Genomic DNA, 21,543 nt, shown 5'->3' with positions numbered 1-21,543 from the left:
TGAGCTGTAGGATTGGGTGTTTGTTTTCGAATGTAACTCCCTAAACTCCCCAAGCAACAACAAAACTAAAACAGAATGCCATAAAAATTAAGTTGTTGGTTTCTTTTAATTTTTTAAATTAGGCAGTAGTATCTATAGATCATCAGAGAGCAAAAGTAAGCAAAGACACCCAAGCTTTTTGGTACAGTAGATGAGATGGCCTAGGCTTTCCTTGTCAAAGATATAAAAATAATTTATGTCCTAAGTAATCTTTGTGATTTTCAATGGATTTAATCATTGATAATATATTTTATTGCAAAAAGAACCTGTGTACTAGGCACCCAGTGAAACACCTTTCATAACAGATTCAAGTTAAAAACAAGTGCTACCTGTGATGGTTAGTTTTAATGCTCTACTTATTTGGAGGTAGGGCAACCTAAGTGATCCAGAAAGTGCACATCTAGGCATGCTGAGAAGGCATTTCTAGAGACACTGTTTCCAACATAATGAAAGGTTTGAGCCATTCATGAATTTGTACTTTGAACAGACTCTTATGCAGTAGTGGACCTGTGTATTCAGTTGGTATAAATAGGTCTCCAGAGGCATATCTTGGGACTCTATATCTTGTCCTAGATTCTTTCTGTTCTGTCTTCTCTCACGTTCCCAGCTGCCCTGAATCACCCCCACCCCCAGCCCCTTTGCTAAATTCTCCCACCACTCTCATGTTTTCTCCAGGTCCATGAGGTCAAGCAACCATGGACAGAAGCCTCTGAACATGGAAGCCAAAATAATCCTTTATAGCTCTGTGCTGTGTGGGCAGCAGCATATGTGTTGAGGTCATAGAAAAACATTGAGCAGTCAGTTTTCTCGTTTTACTGTAGTTCTGGGGATCAAACAGGTCATTAACATGCACGGCAAGTGCTTTGGCTCTCTCAGCCATCTGTCTAGCCCAGCATTTAAATTAAAAAATTCAGCCTGGTCACTCAATACCTCTGAGATCGACTTCTGCCCCTTGGAAGTAGGTGCGGTCATGATAGTGTTTAGTGATGTAATGTATATGGAGTTCGTATAAGTTATTTTGAGTAATTAGGGGCTCAAAATGTTAATTCTTGGGTTACAGTGGTTATTGTTTTAGGTATCATTGTTATTGTGAGAGCAGTGTATTGACCCATCTCCCAGATAAGTGTGCTTGTAATCATTTTATCATAAAACATGTGTTGTTCAAACATTTTGATAAATAACAGAGAAATACACACAAAAGGAAGTGAGCGATGAGAGACCAAGAGAGAGAAAGAAGCCAGCCATGCAGTTTGGACGAGTCTTGGAGTTCAAATAAGGTAGAAAAATTAACTGAGAGCAATTATTCTGGTTAATGCTTAGAAAGAAATCCCAAGGCATTTGTATTTATCTTACGACTGTGCAGCTCTTTGCACAGTGTCCAGTGCTGTGAAGCAGTCTTTGATTTTACAGAAACAAGCTGAGGTCACAGTCAGTTTCAGAGCCGGATGCCAGTGTTCAAGCTTGGTGCTCTTCTGCCATCTCCTACTCCATGGCTACTTGATTTCCTTCTGCAGTGTTGAGAGTGCACAGAAAGTTTTAGTGAAAAACATAAGGTGAGTGCATTATGGAATCGCCTATGTGAACAACTGCAATCTTCTATCACTTCAGAAGTTCTAATTAAGTAAAAATTGTTTGGCTTTGCCCTTGTTTGAATAAAGAGTAAATTTGTGCCCAATCCTTTTGGGCACATTATTATTGTTCAGGATTGTTGCTAAGATATGAACCATCTCTCTGAGACTGGAAAGCTGACCCTTGATGCAATAGTGTTAAGGCATAGTGCAAGTTACTGCAATCGTGTTGCTTGTGCACACAAGCATGCATGCAGAGGTCACAGGACAACTTTCATGGTCTACCACAGACCTAAAAGCAATGAGACCCTCTAGCCAGCCAAAAATAAAGTTTTCATTCCTTAACATGATTTTTCTCATGCATTTTGTTACAGTAGCAGCAAGCTGACTAACACAGAAGGGATACAAACAAGATATTACAGGAGGAACTGCTAGGCTGCCTGAGAATGTAAGTTCAGTTGCTTGGATTGATCACTCATTAGAAGCTGGTTTCCTTCCTTCTCCCAGATAAGCACTGACCAGGATAGAAGGGGAATATTCTTTCAAGTCCTATCTGTGGCCTGAGCTGGTTAATATTTATCCTGCAACTCATAGTACATTTATTATTTCATCATCCAGTTTGCATGATGTGATGAAGTTTGGCTGAAGCACTTCCCATACAGTGAGAAACGACTTTAGAACCTGGGAATGAGTTTGCTTGGATGCTACTAAGTGATGTCCCATAGTATTGTGACATGTTTGACAATGGACAAAGCCTGAAACTTGTTCTTTCAGATGGAGGAGTGAGGGGAGGAATTCACATCTGGTTTCACTCTTAGGCAGTGCCAATTTGGATACTTTTACTTTATTTTGAAGTTATTTGCCCAGATTTAAAATCCCAGGAGCATGTGTATTATGTGTGCAAATGTGTGTGTGTGTGTGTGTGTGTGTGTGTGTGTGTGTGTGATGGGTGTGTGAGAGATAGTCAGCAGAGAAAATGTGTCTCCCCAGGCTTCACAGATAAAACAGCAACAATGAGATTTGTTTATTTGTTGATGTGTAAAAGACTTCTCAATAGACAGAAAGCCTCTTTTTTTTTGTGGATTGCTCTGTAGATGGCTGCTGAAAACTTATCTATTAGCACTGATTATCATGATTCACACACATACACACACACACACATGGACACACACATACACACACAATTTAAAATGTATATTCACATATGAGAGAAAGTATTTGTCTCATTGAGTCTAGTTTTTCCTCCATTCCCCTTTAATTGGCCCTTTCTTCCTCCTCTTTGCTGCTTCCCTTTTGTATCACTCCCATCACAGAGACTGTTTCAATGTTTAACTGTATCAAGGTTTAACTGTATCAAGGATTAACTGTATCAAGGATTAACTGTATCAAGACTTAACTGGTTTTCAAAACACTGTCTCCTGAATATTGTGTTTTCAATTTTTTTCTCAGGAATATTTATTAACTACATTTTTGCTGAAAAATAAAAATTATGTAAACTTGAAAGTGCAATTTGATATTTGTATATATGAATTCAGTGTGCAGACATGGAATTAACCCAATATAATTAGTCCTCTTGCCTTTCCTGCCATTTCTCATGGTGAGCTACTAGGAATTTAGTTATTTGACTTATATTTCTTTGATGTTTAACTTAAGACAGCTTAAAAATGATTATTTCTGTCAAACACACACACACACACACACACACACACACACGCACGCTGGTTTTTAGTAATTTTATGCCCCCATCCACCATTCCTTTTCTGTCTCTTCTTTCCCAAAGAACTCAAACATCTCTTCTTTCCAAGCTGTTTCCTACACTGATGCCTTTCTCTTTGTGACCTACTGAATTTAATTGAGCATGATTGGACAATTATTTACTTGCGCTCAGATAATTATCAGTGGCTAAATCACATCCTTAGCATCCAGTAAACCCTCAGGGTTGGATAAAGCCTTGTAGGCACTTCTTAACAGATGATGGAGTATGCACGTTCACAGCATTGCACAGCTCTCCTGTAGGTAACCACAGTTGTGGTGAATTTGTGAGTATAAAACTATGCCATGTCCAGAAACTACTGGATCCCCTCATCTTCTGGCTGTTTCTTTCTGTTCTTTCTTCCACTATTCTCCCTGAGCCTTGGAGGGAGTGACCTAAATGCTCTCTTTAGGGTCCAGCACCCCACAGTTCACTTATTCTCTGTACTGTGGCCATCTGTGAGTATCTGTGTTAATTGATGTCCACTGGTAGGTAGAGATCTTCTCTGATGAAAAATGACAACAGCTCTAATCCATAGGCATAAACATTTGTATTTAGGGAGCATTTTCACAACATGTTCATTCTGAACAAAATTGTTAAGACAACTGTTCTAGGACTAAGTTTTACTGGCTGATGTTTTTAAGGTGAAAGAGATAGCAGTCCCCTCTTTGAGGACAAGCTGTTGTATATACTCCAGAGGAGAGAGACAACCAAGAGTACTATAGAGTTATGATGCTTTGGAACCACATCAACAGCCAGCATGGCATGACAAATAAGGATGCAGTGGTGGCGTACATTCCATAGTGGTAGCCAACAGCTCTTTAATTGGACTCAAGGCACAGCATATGAGAGAGAGACCATGTCTGACACTGGGACCCTACTTGACTACTAAGTGTTACTGGAGTCATTTTTACTGATACATAATAAACAACCACTAATTTACTAAACAAGCATAATCCCTTACAGCTGTATGATCATTTGTCTTTATACCTTCCTTGTCACTCTTAATTAGCCTCTCTTTATCTTCATTAACAGACTTAGTTTAATGCATGCAGGAAACTTGGCTGTCCATCAGGAAAATTATATTTACTTTAATTTTTCCCCTGCATGATCCAAACTTCATTGAAGAAGAGTCCATCCAATTGAGAGATCAAATCTCTGTTCCTGGTGATTTCAATTTGCATAAGTGTACTTTTCATTATGGGTTGTATTTATTTATTTGTTGATTGACTCTCAGTAATACTGTATAAGCTTCATGGGAATTCAGACCTTGCTCCGTGTGTTAACCATTAACCTACAGGACACTACTTGACATGTGACAAAGCATGGAGACCTGATCTTAGAGTTTTGATGCTTACATAGTTGTCTGAGGTGCAGTGCATTGTGCCATGGAGGACTTGTTTGCCTCAGACTTTTCTCTGGAGTACAAAGTCCCAGGCTGACCTTTGTGCCCCACATTAAAATTTAGACCCTTTGCCCCAGAACAACTGTCTAAAGCTGCAACGACAGTCATGGGGTTCAGCTGCCACAGCCAGAATGACATTCAAAGACAGAGGGGTAGAAATGATGTAAATATGGTACTCATGTATTAAATTCTCAAATGATAATAATAAAGTTCAGTATAAACACTAAAAGATGATTCAGATAGTCTCTGCCACTGCCTTTTCTTTTATTAAGAGTGCCATAAAAGTCAGCAACATAGAAAAATGTTCAATTTAGTAGCTTTGACCTTTATAATTTACTGTACAGCATAGATCTAAAACATTCTCACATCCTGACACTCAATTTATATACTTACTGAAAAATTTTTCTTCTGTCTTTCAGTTCTAGAAATCAGTGGCCACTGGCATGCTTTATTTTTTTTAACCATTTGACTACTTTCAGTGTTTTATGTGAGGAAATTCATGTAGCATGTATCACCCAGATGCTGATATTTATTTCACTTAGCATTACATCTTGAAGATTTATCCATGTTATAGCATACAGCAAGCAAAATGAAATCTCCAGGAATACATATTTGATTTTAAAAAATTCTATTATATAAGTCATATTTTCTTTATTCTTATACTCCTAGATATCCTATTGTTACACATTTCATACACACATATGTTTTGGTAAAATATCCTACATTCTATCTTCTCCAATTTCTTCCCTTCTTCCTTACCACTTTTCTCTCCCAATCTCATGAGCTCTTTTCTTAAACTCACTGAGTCTACTTACTGCTATCTGGATGTTCATGAGTGTGGGGCCATCTACTGGAGTATGGGTAGCCTCCCAGGATCAGTATTTCTGAAGAAAACTGACCCTCCTCCCAGTAGTCATCAGTTGGTAACAGCTCCTGGGCTGGGGGTAGGAACTAATGAGTTCCTTCCAACCCATGCTTAAAATTTGTGTTGGTTGATCTTGTGCAGGTCTTCTGTATGCTGTTCCAACTGCTGTGAGTTCATGTCTGTACAACAGCCCTGTTATGTCAAACAATACAGATACCTGCTATTTCTGGCTTTTACCATGCTTCTGCTACTCTTTTTTTTTGATTATCCATAAGTCTAAGGGAAAGATGATATAATATAAATGTCTCATTTGAAATTGAGTATTTCATACTCTTCTATTCTTTGTGTGTTGATTAGTTGTGGGCATCTGTATTAATCTACTGCATAAAGAAGTTTCTCTTATGATGGCTGACAGGTACAAAAGTCTACACATATGAATATAAGAACTTAGTGGGTAGTTTATTTACTGTGCATATTTACTAATACCATGTTTTCTTCTGCAACCTATGGCCTAGCAAGCCACAGGTTTTGGCTAACTTAGTGGTACTAGGCATAGTCTTACCTGTAGAATGGGGCATGGGTCCATAATGGTGCATAGGTTTTGTGCTATTGTTTGCACCATTGGGTAAGGCATTTCTGAAGCTTACAGAGTTCACAGCTGAGTACCTTTTATGACTTTTCTACTCTGGTAGTGTGCATAGCATTTTGCAGCATTATAAGTGGTAGCCACTAGGGATGAAGCTTCCAGGTAGTTACCACCTTCATTTCTCCATGTTCTATGACACAAGTATATGGTGCCTTCAGCAATAAAGTCTATACTAAGATTCTGAAAGGTAACTAAGAGAAATGGCGATATATTGAAATATTTTTAGAAGGTTCATTGAACTTCACCCTTCTATAAGTTGAAAAGAGGTAGTATGTATGACCCACGGCTTCTCATTTGATAGCATGTAGTATCTTGGAGAAACATTATTCCACTGCTGGGTAACTTCATTTAGGCTGCTTTGATATATGTACATGTATATATTTCATGAATCTCTACACCAGTAGGTTTCTATATAGCTTTTTCCAAAGACTTTATTGTTTGACTTTTCACAAGACCTTCTTCTGTCTTGACCTCCCATTCCATACCCCATTTAACCCTTCTTGTTCCATTATTTATTTTCTCTACTTTATACCACATTTTTTCTATCTGCTATCCCTTGAATTCCTTTCCCCAACATCCCATTACTAGTTATCTGACATGTATGAATATTCCAACTTAAACAGTATGTGTACAGATCCAAAGGCAGCATATGAGAGAGAGAGAGAGAGAGAGAGAGAGAGAGAGAGAGAGAGAGAGAGAGAAAGAGAGAGAGAGAGAGAGGTAATTTGGCTTTCCAAGTCTTGGTTTTATCCCAGCCATAAAGATTATTTCCAATTTCATTAATTTATCAGAAATTTTCATAATTTCATTTGTTTTTATAGCTAATTAATATTTCCTTATTATATGTACCACATTTCAGTTGTTGGATTATTTCCATTTCTGGATGATTGTAAATAGAGGCTGGCTAGAAGAGCAAGTTGTCTGTAGAAGGTGTGTTATGTCTCTTCAGATAAACTCTGATCTCTTTTTTTTCTTTTTTTCAGAGCTGAGGACTGAACCCAGGGCCTTCTAGGCAAGCGCTCTACCACTGAGCTAAATCCCCAACCCCAACTCTTACCCTGGTTCTATTAGCCCATTGCCTTAGTCATGCATGCTTTAACGCTGAGAGAAAAATCCTTTCATTTTCTCAAGATTTGTAAAAACCTTACCAGTATACTTGGAAAGGCCAATAAAAGATTTGTATCATTATATAGGATCAAAGAGGCCCAATGGACTTTGTTAAATGGTGGCCTTAAATTGCATCCTTTCATGACTGTCTGCCTAGTTTCTCCCGTTTTCCCTGCTCACTTGACTAATTCTCCTCTGAGTAATTTCTCAATAAATGTTTGCCACATACACCTTTTCTTTAGGCTCTACTTACAAGGAGATATCCAAAAGCACAGAGAACTTGTTTGAAACAGCCAAGAAAGATCTCCACTCATTTGTAACTACTTTCCATAGTGATTTATTAAAACTTCCAGTATGTGGTCTGCATAACTTCCTGCTTCACGCATAACTCCAATGCTTCAAATTAGAAGAATAGAAACTATTTGCTTTGGTCACAGACACTTTGTTAATTAGTGCTTGTCAATTACAAGTTTAATATTCTCTAGATTTTTAGAGGAAGAAATCAGGCTAGTTAATTGCTTTAGAATCTTCATTCTTGAATGGAAATATTTTTATGCTTTCCTTGTATATTTTTGTTTGTTTTTAACCATTATATTTCTTTTAAAAGTAATTATAATACTATTAATAGCACTGATATCTTTATGTGATCTACCAATTTGACAATGTACAGATACTTCTATTCAATAATGTTTCTTGTATAGTGGTTATAAGATGACATGAAATGGATTTTTAATTAGCTGACAAAATTAGTTTTTATACTTGTTTGTGTTTTCACATAAATGTTCTTATTCCACAGTTCAATTCACAGAGTTAGATAAAGCAATGAACTCAAAGACATAGAACCTATTATCTTTTCCCACAAGAGACATATGGGCTATTTGAATTCATGAGTTACCAGTTCCGTCTAAAGTCAGTTTTGATATTTCAATTTTCAATTCAATTATACTATGTCTAAAAAATTAGATTAATATACTGCTTTGGGTCAATTTCTATATAATTTTCTAATTTCTTGCCTTCTCTTTCTCACTGTGTTGTACTCAGTCTTCTTTTCATTTACATAGTTACTTCCTGATCTATCCAGCCTTTCTATTCCATTTTTATTCAATCCCCTAACTGTACTGAGGATGCCCCAACATAGATCTCCAAGTAGGTCACACATTTCCCCATCTCCATCACTCCATGTTGTATCTAACTAGAAGTTCCTAAAAGTCTCCTCCCCCCAAATAACCATATTAAAAATGGGGTTCATAGCTAAACAAAGAATTCACACCTGAGGATTGGCGGATGGCTGAGAAACACCTAAAGAAATGTTCAACATCTTTAGTCATAAGGGAAATGCAAATCAAAACACCTGAGATTTCACCTCACACCAGTGAGAATGGCTAAGATCAAAAACTCAGGTGACAGCAAATGCTGGCGAGGATGTGGAGAAAGAGGAACACTCCTCCATTGTTGCTGGGATTGCAGACTGGTAACATTCTGGAAATCAGTCTGGAGGTTCCTCAGAAAATTGGACATTGAACTACCTGAGGACCCAGCTATACCTCTCTTGGGCATATACCCAAAAGATGCCCTAACATATAACAAAGACACATGCTCCACTCTCTTCATAGGAGCCTTATTTATAATAGCCAGAAGCTGGAAAGAACCCAGATGCCCTTCAACAGAGGAATGGATACAGAAAATGTGGTACATCTACACAATGGAATACTACTCAGCTATCAAAATAAATGACTTTATGAAATTCATAGGCAAATGGATGGAACTGGAAAATATCATCCTGAGTGAGGTAACCCAATCACAGAAAAACACACATGGTATACACTCATTGATAAGTGGCTATTAGCCCAAATGCTTAAATTACCCTAGATGCACAGAACACATGAAACTCAAGAAGGGTGATCAAAATGCGAATGTTTCACTCCCTCTTTAAAAGGGGAACAAGAATACCCTTGGCAGGGAATAGGGAGGCAAAGATTAAAACAGAGGCAGAAGGAACACCCATTCAAAACCTGCCCCACACATATACAGCCACCCAATTAGACAAAATGGATGACGCAAAGAATTGCAGGCCGACAGGAACTGGATGTAGATCTCTCCTGAGAGACAGCCAGAATACAGCAAATACATAGGCAAATGCCAGCAGCAAACCACTGAGCTGAGAATGGGACCCCTGTTGAAGGAATCAGATCGATCCATTCTTATCACCCTGTACAAAGCTTAAGTCCAAGTGGATCAAGGACCTCCACATTGAACCAGACACACTCAAACTAATAGAAGAAAAATTGGGGAAGAATCTCAAACACATGGGCACTGGAGAAAATTTCCTGAACAAAATACTAATGGCTTATACTCTAAGATCTAGAATCTAGAAATGGGATCTCATAAAACTACAAAGCTTCTGTAAGGCAAAGGACATTGTTGTTAGGACAAAATGGCAACCAACAGGTGTGCTGTCAAGCTGTTAGTGTATGCTCTCTCCAATTTCTTTTTGGAGATACTTGGGCTATGAGTTTTTCTCTTAGCACTTTTTCATTGTATCCCATAAGTTTGTGTATATTGTACCTTCATTTTCATTAATTACTTTTTTGCTTTTTCTAGGGTACAGTTTCCCTCTGTGCATTGGACTTTTTCATCCATTATCCTTTGTAGGGCTGGATTTGTATAAAGATATTGTGTAAATTTGGTTTTGCCATGGGATATCTTGGTTTCTCCATCTATGTTAATTGAGAGTTTTGCTGGATACAGTAACCTGGGCTAGCATTTGTGTTTTTTGGGGGTCCGTATGACATCTGTCTAAGATCTTCTAGCTTTCATAGTATCTGTTGAGAAGCCTGGTGCAATTCTGATAGGTTTGCCTGTATATGTTGCTTGATCTTTTCCCCTTACTGCTTTTAATATTCTTTCTTTGTTTTGTGTATTTGTTGTTTTGACTATTATGTGATGTGGATTTCTTTTTGGTTCAGTATGTTTGGAGTTCTGTAGGCTTCTGGTATGTTCATGGGCATCTCTTTCTTTAGGTTAAGGAAGTTATTTTCTTCTATACTTTTGTTGAAGATATTTACTGGTCCTTTAAGTTGGGAATTTCCTTCTCTTCTTTACCTATTATTCTTAGGTTTGGCTCTTTCATTTTGCCCAGGATTTCTCGGATGTTTAGGGTTAGGAGCTTTTTTGCTTTCTGCATTTTCTTTGACTGTTGTGTCAATGTTTTCTATGGTATTTTCTGCCACTGAGATTCTCTTGTATTCTGTTGGTGATGCTTGCGTCTATGACTCCTGATCGCTTTCTTAGGTTTTTTATCTCCAGAGTTGTCTCCCTTTGTGATTTCTTTATCGTTTCTATTTCCACTTTTAGATACTAGATGGTTATCTTTGTTTCCTTCACCTATTTGGTTGTGTTTCCTATAATTCTTTAAGGGATTTTTGTGTTTCTTCTTTAAGGGCTTTTGCTTGTTTACCTGTGTTCTCCTATATTTCTTTAAGAGAGTTATGTCCTTCTTAAAGTCCTCTATCATCACGAGATGTGATTTTAAATCCAAATCTTGCTTTTTTGGTGTCTTGGGATATCCAGTATTTCCTGTGGTGGGAGAACTGGGTACTGATGGTGCCAAATAGTCTTGGTTTCTGTTACTTAGGTTCTTGTGATTGCCTCTCAACATCTGGTTATCTCTAATGTTTCTTTGTCTTGCTGTCTCTGACTGTGGCTTGTTCCTACTTTGGGCCTGTGAACCTGTGAGCCTTGTGATCTTTGGAGCGAGAGTGCTCCTGGCACAACTGCTCTCTGATGGCAAATTCTCCTGGCAAGATCTGTGGAACAGCCCCAGCTTTGGGCACAGATGGAGACTGGAAGTGTCCTGTCCCAGATTGGACTGTGGCTCTTGAGTACTGTTCACTCCCAGTGGGTCTCTCTTTGGAGAGTCAATGGAAAGAAAATGGAGTCCCACCTGTTGACTGTGGGCTTAGGAAGGAGAGTGCTCACGGCAGACCAGCTCTCTCCAGGCAGGTTTTGTTTTCTAGGTCTGTAGTGTAGCTTCGGCTCTGTGCACAGATGGATGCCCTTTTCGATCTCTGATACCTTATGTTAGTATTTTCATTGTGTCCTCAATTCCCTGGATGTTTTGGGTTAGGAGCTTTTTGCATTTTGCACTTTGCTTGACTGTTGTGTCAATATTTTCTATGGTATCTTCTGCCTCTGAGATTCTCTCTTTTTTTGTATTCTGTTGGTGATGTTTGCATCTATGACTGACTCCTGATCTCTTTCCTAGGTTTTCTATCTCCAGGGTTGTCTCTTTTTGTGACTTCTTTATTGTTTCTATTTCCATTTTTATATCCTGGATGATTTTGTTCAATTCCTTCACCTGTTTAGTTGTGTTTCCTCGTATTTCTTTAAGGGAATTATGTTTCCTCTTTAAGGGCTTCTACTTATTTACCTGTGTTCTCCTGTATTCCTTTAAGGGAGTTATCTATGTTCTTTTATAAGTTCTCTATCAACATCATGAATGTGACTTTAAATCAGAATCTTGCTTTTCTGCTGTGTTGGAGTAACCAGGACTTTCTGTGTTGTGAGAACTGGGTTCTGATGATAACCCTTCTGGCTTCTGTTACTTATGGTTTTGTGCTTGCTTCTTACCATCTGGCTATCTCTGGTGTTAGCTGGTTTTGCTGTCTCTGACTGGAGCTTTCCCTCCTGTGTGCCTGTAAGCCTGTGAGTCTGTGAGCCTGTGGTCTTAGGTGTGTCAGCATTCGTGGGAGACAAGCTCTCTCTGAGTGGGATTGGGGTACTCTTAGCTGTGATCCTAGATGTGTCAGCACTCCTGGGCACTCTCTGTGGTCTTAGAAATGTCAATATTCCTGGGAGACTTGTTCTCTCAGAATGAGATTGGTGTGCAGATAGTTGTGGCAAAGGGTCAGTTTAGGGATGCAGAACCTGAAGGATTGTGCCCCAGCTGCTCTGTGGTTCTTGGGTCCTGTGGGCTCTGGGCAGTTCCTCCTTGGGTCCAGTATTTGGGCAGCAGTGGTGGTCTCACCTGTGATCTTTTCACTTTCTATGATATCACTAAATTTCTATGTTTGAAATATTTGTACAACATCCTCCCTACACCTCATGTAATCAACCATTGTAGTCTTTTTTCTCACTTCACATTCCTCACACTTTTTCAGATAGTCTCTATTTCTGTGTTATAAAAATGGTAAAGAATTTTAATAAAAAACATTTTATAATCTAGAAATAAAATTTTCTAATCATATAAAAACAATGTGAACATTTTCAGTTTTCTGGAACCTCTGATTTTCTTGCTAGGAACAAACATTGACAGTATGTTTCCAGACTAGCAGAACATCCACCTTTTGGAAAGGGTTGGAGAAAATGTCCATTGTTATTGAAAAGGATAACTACGTAGAAGGTGCATGCTTCTTTGACTCCTCTTTAACCAGAACTACTCTTATTTGTGAAACTTCATAGCAAAGTAATGAGGTCATTTTTAGTGAGGCATGTGAATCATGGAACACTGGTTCAAGGAAACAGAAGTTAGACATTCACTCATCCACTGCCTTCATTTATGTAAGTGCATTGTGGCAGAAAAATTTTATAATTAATTTGCTTATTCATTATAGTAGTGTGAAAACACAAAAGGGTTACAGGTTAAACTGCTAAACTCTAAAAGTATTAAAAAAACACTGGAAAGTCTATGTGACTTTAGGTTTGTGATTTGTTTAAAATCTATAATCCATGAAAAAGGAGGAAGCTAAACTTTCTTTTTATTTATTTTTTATAACTTATAGCAATTTTAAAACTTTAATTATAATATATTTGATGATATTTTTACCTCCTCCAAATTCTTTCAAGATCCTTTCCCCATCTCTACCTAGCCAACTTTTAAGGTATTTCTCAAAAACTAAAACTAAAATATTCCCAATACATCAACAATTCCCTTGCACAAGAAACCACAATAAATAAAACCACACCCACGTTGAAAAGCAAAACAATAGAAAACATCAAAGTATAACCAAATAAAAGCACACAAAGATATCATGGAGTCCATTATACTTTGGTCAACTACTCCTGAACATGAAGCCTGCCCTGTGTTATTCTGGGAGAAAACAGATATTACCTCTCCCAGCAGTTATAAATGAAAGTAAAGTTATTACATTTTACATTCATTCATTTATTCACTCATTTAAAAGTATAGCAAAGTAAAATATATAAGAAAAACAACTATCACATAGTTGTTGGACAAAGACAAACCAACAGAAAGAACAGACCCGAAGAGAAGATACAAGGATCAGAGACTCATTCATATACTCAGGAATCCCATAAAAACACTAAGCTGGAAGCTATAATATACATGCGGTAGATGTGGTGTAGACCGGTGCAGACCCCATGCAGGACCCTGTGCATAGCTGCTTTAGTGTCATCTTTGTCTCAGTGGGTTTGTATGAGCTTTCCTCATATTGTTTTAGGTAGCCTTTTGTTTTGGTGTCTTCTATCCCCTATGGCTCTTACATTCTTTCTGGTTATATTTTGATGTTTCTATTCTTATATTCCTTCTCTTCTGTGTGGTTTTGTGAGCTCGAAAAGGAGAGAGTTGTTGGGGACCTCCCATTTAAGTTTGAGTGTTTCAGGGTCTCTCACTCTCTGTATAAGGCCTGGCTGTGGGTCTCTGTATTTTCTTCCTATCTTCTGCAGGAGAACGTTTTTCTGATGATAAATGAAGAAGGCACTTATCCATGAGTATAGCAAAATATCATTAGGAATGATTTTTATCACTACATCTTTTATTATCAGTATTTGAAGCAGAAAGTTATAGTTCTTTGAAGACATAACAAATTATGTTTTGCTAAGGTGCATAGATGAAAGGATGTCTTGCTAAAGCAAACACATGAAAGACTGTTGTCCTGAAACAGACACAGGTAAAAAGATGTTTTGATATAGCAAACACATGAAAGGACCCAGGATGAAGGATTATAAATATGACCCCACAGACAGTGTGGCACAAGCACTGAGACTTACAGTTTGCTTTTCCTCACTATTATTCACTAAAGACACATATGTATTGGTGTGCCTTATTTAGCATTGTTGAGTTCAACTTGTGATTATGCTACCATTGCAAGAAACTTGTCTAAGAAGTGCTTGTGAGGCTCCTGTGGCAGCTTGCTGCTTCAGTGGCCTCCCTCAGGTGGTTGGTAAGCCTGGCAGTTTCTTCAGGACTTAGCTATAGCTGCCTAGGATATTTTTGCTTAAAGGACTGGACCGTAGCTGCTGGTTGGTTTCTGGTATCTTCCTGCCTAGAGGACGGGTCTGCAGTTGCCAAATAATGTTTGGTGCTTGCTAACGGACCAAATTTCTCCCAAGAAGCTTGCCCCAAATGACTATTGCTGAACAGGTCCAATTTCCCCATATCCTAATAACTTTTCTCTTCTACTACCTCTGTTGGGTGGTAGGCTGGAGAGGAGTTTGAGCGTAAGATGGAAAGACCTCCCATGCTCATGGATTGGCAGGATTAATATAGAAAAATGACCATTTGTTGAAAAGCAATCTACAGATTCAACGCAATTCCCATAAAATTCCAACTTAATTCTTTATAGAGTTAGAAAGAGCAATTTTCCAACTCATTGGGAAGAACAAAAAACCCAGGATAGTGAAAACTATCCCCAACAATAAAAGAATTTCTGGGGGAATCACCATCCCTGACCTGAAGCTGTATTACACAGCAATAGTGATAAAAACTGTATGGTATTGGTACAAAGAGAGGCAGGTAGATCAATGGAATAGAATTGAAGACCCAGAAATGAACCTACACACGTATGGTCACTTGATCTTTGACAAAGGAGCTAAAACCATATAGTAGAAAAAGGATAGCATTTTCAACAAATGGTGCTAGTTCAACTGGAGGTCAGCATATAGAAGAATACAAATTGATCCATTCTTATTGCCCCATACAAAGCTTAAGTCTAAGTGGATCAAGAACCTCCATATCAAACCAGATACACTCAAACTAATAGAAGAAAAAGTGGGGAGGAGCCTTGAACACATAGGCACTGGAGAAAATTTCCTGAACAAAACACCAATGGCTTATGCTCTAAGATCAAAAATCAACAAATGGGGCCTCATAAAACTGCAAAGCTTCTCTAAGGCAAAGTACACTGTCATTAGGACAAAATGGCTACCAACATATTGGGAAAAGTTCTTCACCAAGTCTACATCTGACAGAGAGGTAATATCTAATATATACAAAGACCTCAAGAAGTTAAACTTCAGACAGCCAAAAACCCCTATTAAAAGTGTGGTACAGAGCTAAACAAAGAATTCTCAGCTGAGGAATATTGAATGGCTGAGAAGTAGCTAAAGAAATGCTCAACATCCTTAGTCATCATGGAAATGAAAATCACAACAACCCTGAGATTCTACTTTATAGAAAGGCTAAGATCAAAAACTCAGGTGACAGCAGATCCTGGCAAGGATGTGGAGAAAGAGGAACATTTCTCAATTTTTGGTGGGATTGAAAACTGTTACAACACTCTGGAAATCAGTCTGGAGGCTTCTCAGAAAAATTGGATATTGTACTACCTGAGGACCCAGCTATACCACTCCTGAGTATATACCCAAACAATGTTCCAACATATAACAAGGATACATGCTCCACTATGTTCATAGCAGCTTTATTTATAATAAGCAAAAGCTGGAAAGAACCCAGATGCCCTTCAACAGAGGAATGGATACCGAAAATGTGGTACATCTCCACAATAGAGAACTACTCAGCTATCAAAACCAATGACTTCATGAAATTCATAGGCAAATAAATGGAACTAGAAAATATCATCTTGTATGAGGTAGTCCAATCCCCAAAATACACACATATTATTCACTCACTGATAAGTGGATATTAACCCAAAAGCTCAAATTATTCAAGATACAATCCATAGACCACATGAAGATGACCAAAGAGTGGATATTTCAGTCCTTCTTAAATGGAGGAACAAAAATATTCAAAAGAGGAGATATGGAGACAAAGTTTGGATCAGAGACTAAAGGAATGGCCATTCAGAGCCTGCCCCACCTGAGGATACAGCCCATATATATACAGCCACTAAACCTAGACAATATTGATGTAGCCAAGAAGTGCATGCCAACAGGAGCCTGATATAGCTGTCTTCTGAGAGTCTCTGCCAGAGCTTGACAAATATAGAGATGAATGCTAGCAGCAACCTATTGAACTGAGAACAGGATCCCCAATGAAGGAGTTAGAGAAAGGTTGGAAGGAGCTGGAGGGGTTTTCAACCCCATAAGAACAACAATACTAACCAACCAGAGCTCACAGGGACTAAACCACTACCCAAAAAGTACACATGGACAGACCCATGGCTGTTTAGAGGATGGCTTTGTTGGGCACCAATGGGAGGAGAAGCCCTTAGTCTTCCAAGGCTAGACCCCCCACCCCCAGTGTAGGGGAATATCAGGACTGGAACACTGGAAGTGTGAGTGGATAGGGAGAGGGGACACCCTTACAGAAGAAGGGAGAAGGGGATGGGATAAGGGGCTTATTGATGGGAAACTGGTAAAGGGAATAACATTTGAAATGTAAATAAAAAATATCCAATAAAAAGTACGAAAGGAGGTTGCAAAAATTTATGCCTACAAATATTGTTTTGTTTCCTCTTAGGTTCCTGTGATATCTAGTCTCAGGTTATAGGTTCCAAGCATTGTTGAGTATAGGTTCCATCTCCTGGAGTGGGTCTTAAGTCAAAGCAATTATGAAGTAGCAGCAAAAATAAATTTTTTGGTTGGGGGTTCTCCAAAGCATGAGGAATTATATTAAGGGGTCATAGTATTAGGAAGCATGAGAGCCATTATTCTAGGTACAAGTGATTATAGAGAAGAGAAAATTGCTGTTATTCTCACTATGTTTATGTTACCATTACCCTAGTATATCTTGCAGACAGCACATTACTTGCAGATTAAGGATTGGTGGCTGGTTTCGTGTTTATCATTTTTCTTTGAGAGCATGCATAATATGTTCCTTTACTAAAGATGTAGAAACATAGAGATGGAGGCTCCATGTAGGCACTGATTCAATACCTCCATTTTCAGTGTAGTTGTCTTTATCAATGGGTTCCTGATATCAGTTTGTGGATCAGAAAAAACAATCCATGTCAGTTTGCTTTAAAATTAAGAAAATGCATTTGTTTGTATAACTTAATAAAGTGTTAGGGTGTTTCTGAATATGGGTGGACCCAGAGGTTTTATTATTTACTGCTGCACAAGAGGATGAGAGAGCTCTGCCTCTTCTCTCCACAGATCTGACTTTGTCTTCTCTTTAGGAATCACTCTCACATAGGTTCTTAAAACACAATGGCAAAGGTGACTGTAAATAACCATCCTCTTGCTATGTGTTGTTAATTCAGTGACCTAAACAAAAGCAATATATTAATAGTTCCTGTATGGTGCTTTGTTTGTTTGTTTGTTTCAGCCTGTGTGTTGTATCACCTTTGGAATCAGATGCTGCAATCAACCTTGCTTGAAATTTTTGGGCTGCTGATGCAGAAAGAATGAATGCATAACACATGCATATACACCCAATGCTCACCAACTGAAGACTTTATGAGAAATTGAGGCTGTTCCAGTCTAAGTGAATTAAACATATTGAGTGCTGAATTGCCATACAGTTATAATACATAGTACTTTTCCATGGGTCTCAAATATTATTTGTTATATTCTATCCTACGAGTTGTACCAACTATTGCCAAAAAGTATAAAATAATGTTTCATATTCAAGCAAAGTAAATTTTTTAGTTTTACATTTAAAGAGTATGTAAGACATTATGCAGATGAATGGTTTCTTACATTAGAAATTTTTTCTGGTAATCACTTTAACTGACCTTTTTTTTTTTTGTCTTATAGGACATATTTTCCAAGTGTTAAAATAAGTCTAAAACCTGTTATACAGTGAGGCTCAACTTATTGTTTTCAATTATACTGTGATGGATTAATGAACCGCACTGTATAACAGATGCTTGACTTCAATATCTACATATTACACAGATATTAAAGCTTTTCTATTATTCAGTTGCTTGAAATATCTAAAGTTGTCTTTAGTTTATTGATAGAAGTTTCAGGCTTATGATCTCTTTCATTAAAAACGGTGTTCTTTATGGAATCATTCATTTCCCTTGGAGATAGGGCAGGGCTTTTCTTTGTAATCCTGGCTGTCCTGGACCTTGAAATATAGACCAGGCTGGGGTCAAACTCACAGAGGTCCCCCTGCCACTGTTTCCAGAGTACTGGTGTTAAAAGTGTACTCTAGCACACCAAGCCTTGTTGAAACAATTTTAATATTAAGAGGTGTTAATAAATCAGGAGTAAAAAGACACTCTTATAATATAAAATCTTAAAATCATATAAAATATAGAAGAATTTTTATTTCTATATTATTATTTAGTGAAATGTACTTGTGATGGTTGATTTTGATTATCAAATTGATTTAATTTAGAAATACAGAAATAAATCTCTGGGTATGTCTACAGGGGGTTATATAAAATTTAATGAAGATTGGAGAACTCTTCCTAAATGTGAGGTATGCAATCCCATGTGCTAGCCCCTCAGGCTGAGCATAAACATTCATTGTTCTCTGAGTCCTGAGTGCCCATGCAATGTGTTCAACCAGCTACCTGCTCTGGCTGCCATACCTTTCTCACCATGGTGGAACATAGGAACTGTTAACCCCCTTAAATTGTTGTTAGATAGTCTTTCCACGGAACTTAAAGCTGACTAATGCATTAATAATGTTTTTGATATGCTTGAATTACCCTAGATGCACAGAACACATGAAACTCAAGATGGATGATCAAAATGCGAATGCTTCACTCCTTCTTTAAAAGGGGAACAAGAATACCCTTGGCAGGGAATAGGGAGGCAAAGATTAAAACAGAGGCAGCAGGAACACCCATTCAGAGCCTGCCCCACATGTGGCCCATACATATACAGCCACCCAATTAGACAAGATGGATGAAGCAAAGAAGTGCAGGCCGACAGGAACCGGATGTAGATCTCTCCTGAGAGACACAGCCAGAATACAGCAAATACAGAGGCGAATGCCAGCAGCAAACCACTGAACTGAGAACGGGACTCCCGTTGAAGGAATCAGAGAAGGGACTGGAAGAGCTTGAAGGGGCCGGAGATCCCATATGAACAACAATGCCACCCAATCAGAGCTTCCAGGGACTAAGCCACTGCCCAAAGACTGGACTCTAACCTCATAGGTAGCAATGAATAGCCTAGTAAGGGCACCAGTGGAAGGGGAAGCCCTTGGTCCTGCTAAGACTGAACCCCCAGTGAACGTTATTGTTGGGGGGAGGGTGGTAATGGGGGGAAGATGGGGAGGGGAACACCCATATAGAAGGGGAGGGGGAGGAGTTAGGGGGATGTTGGCCCGGAACCGGGAAAGGGAATAACAATCGAAATGTAAATAAGAAATACTCAAGTTAATAAAGAAAAAAAGAAAAAAAATAATGTTTTTGATAATAGTTGCTGTAAACTCAAGCCCTTCAGAAGCCTAGCAGGTAAGTATATGTTTAATCTAGACAATATGCAAACACAACCACATAAACTTTATGTAACAAGAATATCAGAGATTGTAACAGATCAGAGTTGTAATCACAGTTTTAATAAGGGTTTATTTTATTTTATTTCTGGTTGTGTGAGTGTTCCTGTGTGGATATATATGTACATTGTACCTGTGGATGCCAGAAGAGAACAATGAATCTGTTGGAGCTAAAATTCTGGTGTTTTTAATCTGCCCAAAGTAGGTGCTAAAAATCTGAATTTTAAGCCACTGAGTTGCATTTCCAGACCTTAAAAGTTAATTTTATTAAAGATTTACTGAACATACATTTGACATTCTTTTGTGACTAATTCATCTTTAGTTATGTTAGATTCTTGTAGAAGAAAGAAGTTATTGAAGAGAATAGACTTCACTACCTTCTCCCACATACTACATCCTAGATTCATGAAGTGGTTCTTGCTTTCACTGAAATTTACATGCTTGGCTAGTCTACATTTGGAAATTTTGTTTCTTCTTATCTCAGTCAAACTCTTGTATAAATGCAAGATAAATCACTGTTTTTCTTCTCTCATTCTATCATCCAAAGACATGACTCTAATATAAAAGGGTGGTGCAAGTATGTTTGAAAAGTCCTGGAAGGTCAGTACAAGACTGAACCTGATGGTGGAGCTCATGGATTGGGTAATTCAGTGAAGTCAAAATGAAAGAATGTCTTCCAGGGAAATGGGTTCCTCAAGGCCAATTCAACAAGTTTTTACTTCTGCATTTAGGGTGAGAATCATTAATTTCCCCCCAGATTTTCCCCAAAGTTGATGGGTGCAAAAGGATACTTTGTAGAAGGCATTTCTTGTTATAGAAAACCGTCCTCTTATCCACTGCCCTCTGAGAAACATTAACAGGCTTGTGCATTTATAATATTTATGCAATGGTTACATGCCTAGAATTTTGAGTCAAACAGAAGTGGATTTGGGTTCTAGGTAATCTTGACAGATTTACTTCTCTTCTTAGTGACTGATTTACTTTTCTTTTTAGTCTGTGTTGTCTTTACATACAATAAAAATTATATTAGCACTTCTTTTACAATGAAATGCATTCTGTGACAAGGGAATTGTTTAGTAACTGCTAGTGATTTATAACCATAAGAATTCTTCAGAAATGGGAACCACACCAATCCCGACACAAACCCTGGTCAAATAATGAAACTTCTGAGCAACAAATACCTTTTGTTGAGAACTAATTTTTATTCATTAAATAAAATTATGCATTTTAAATACTTGTTAAACATCTGTGATAAATAAAATGTAATATTTGTCACTGCCTATTCAATACTAGCACAAGAGATGTCAAGAAAGTCTATGTTGGGTGGATAGTGGAGGTATATAGGGCGAGTAATAGCCTCATCCTTCTTTCTAAAGGGAAAAGAACAGTGGGTAGCCCTCCTTGCTATCTACTGCAATAGAATATAAGCTTAGGTTTGAGGGTAACACTGAGTTTAAAGGAAGTAGCAAGCGTACGCTCTCATTGTTGTACAGTTTTATTTAGCAAGTGAAGAGTCAAATAAAAGTTAGACACAATCTCACAGTAAACTCCACGGTCCTCTTCTA

The 21,543-nt window shown here is 38.0% G+C and overlaps 1 long non-coding RNA gene across 2 annotated transcripts; it reads left to right on the top strand.

The window, feature by feature from the left end:
- Positions 1 to 1,408: 1,408 nt before the first annotated feature.
- Positions 1,409 to 19,861, top strand: LOC134479732 (uncharacterized). 2 transcript variants are annotated; one of them, XR_015625521.1, is made up of 3 exons: positions 1,409 to 1,592; positions 1,982 to 2,055; positions 7,260 to 8,335. It is a non-coding gene; the product is annotated as an uncharacterized LOC134479732 (long non-coding RNA). The 2 variants fall into 2 exon arrangements; XR_015625522.1 differs by lacking the exon at positions 7,260 to 8,335 and adding an exon at positions 19,190 to 19,861 and having other exon boundaries at positions 1,413 to 1,592.
- The last annotated feature ends 1,682 nt before the right edge of the window (positions 19,862 to 21,543 follow it).

The sequence above is a fragment of the Rattus norvegicus genome, chromosome 7 (assembly GCF_021556685.1).
Source record: "Rattus norvegicus strain SHRSP/BbbUtx chromosome 7, alternate assembly SHRSP_T2T, whole genome shotgun sequence".
Classification (NCBI taxonomy): domain Eukaryota; kingdom Metazoa; phylum Chordata; class Mammalia; order Rodentia; family Muridae; genus Rattus; species Rattus norvegicus.
The sequence above is the reverse complement of the archived record's forward strand: the minus strand, read 5'-3'. Positions and strand labels throughout refer to the sequence as shown.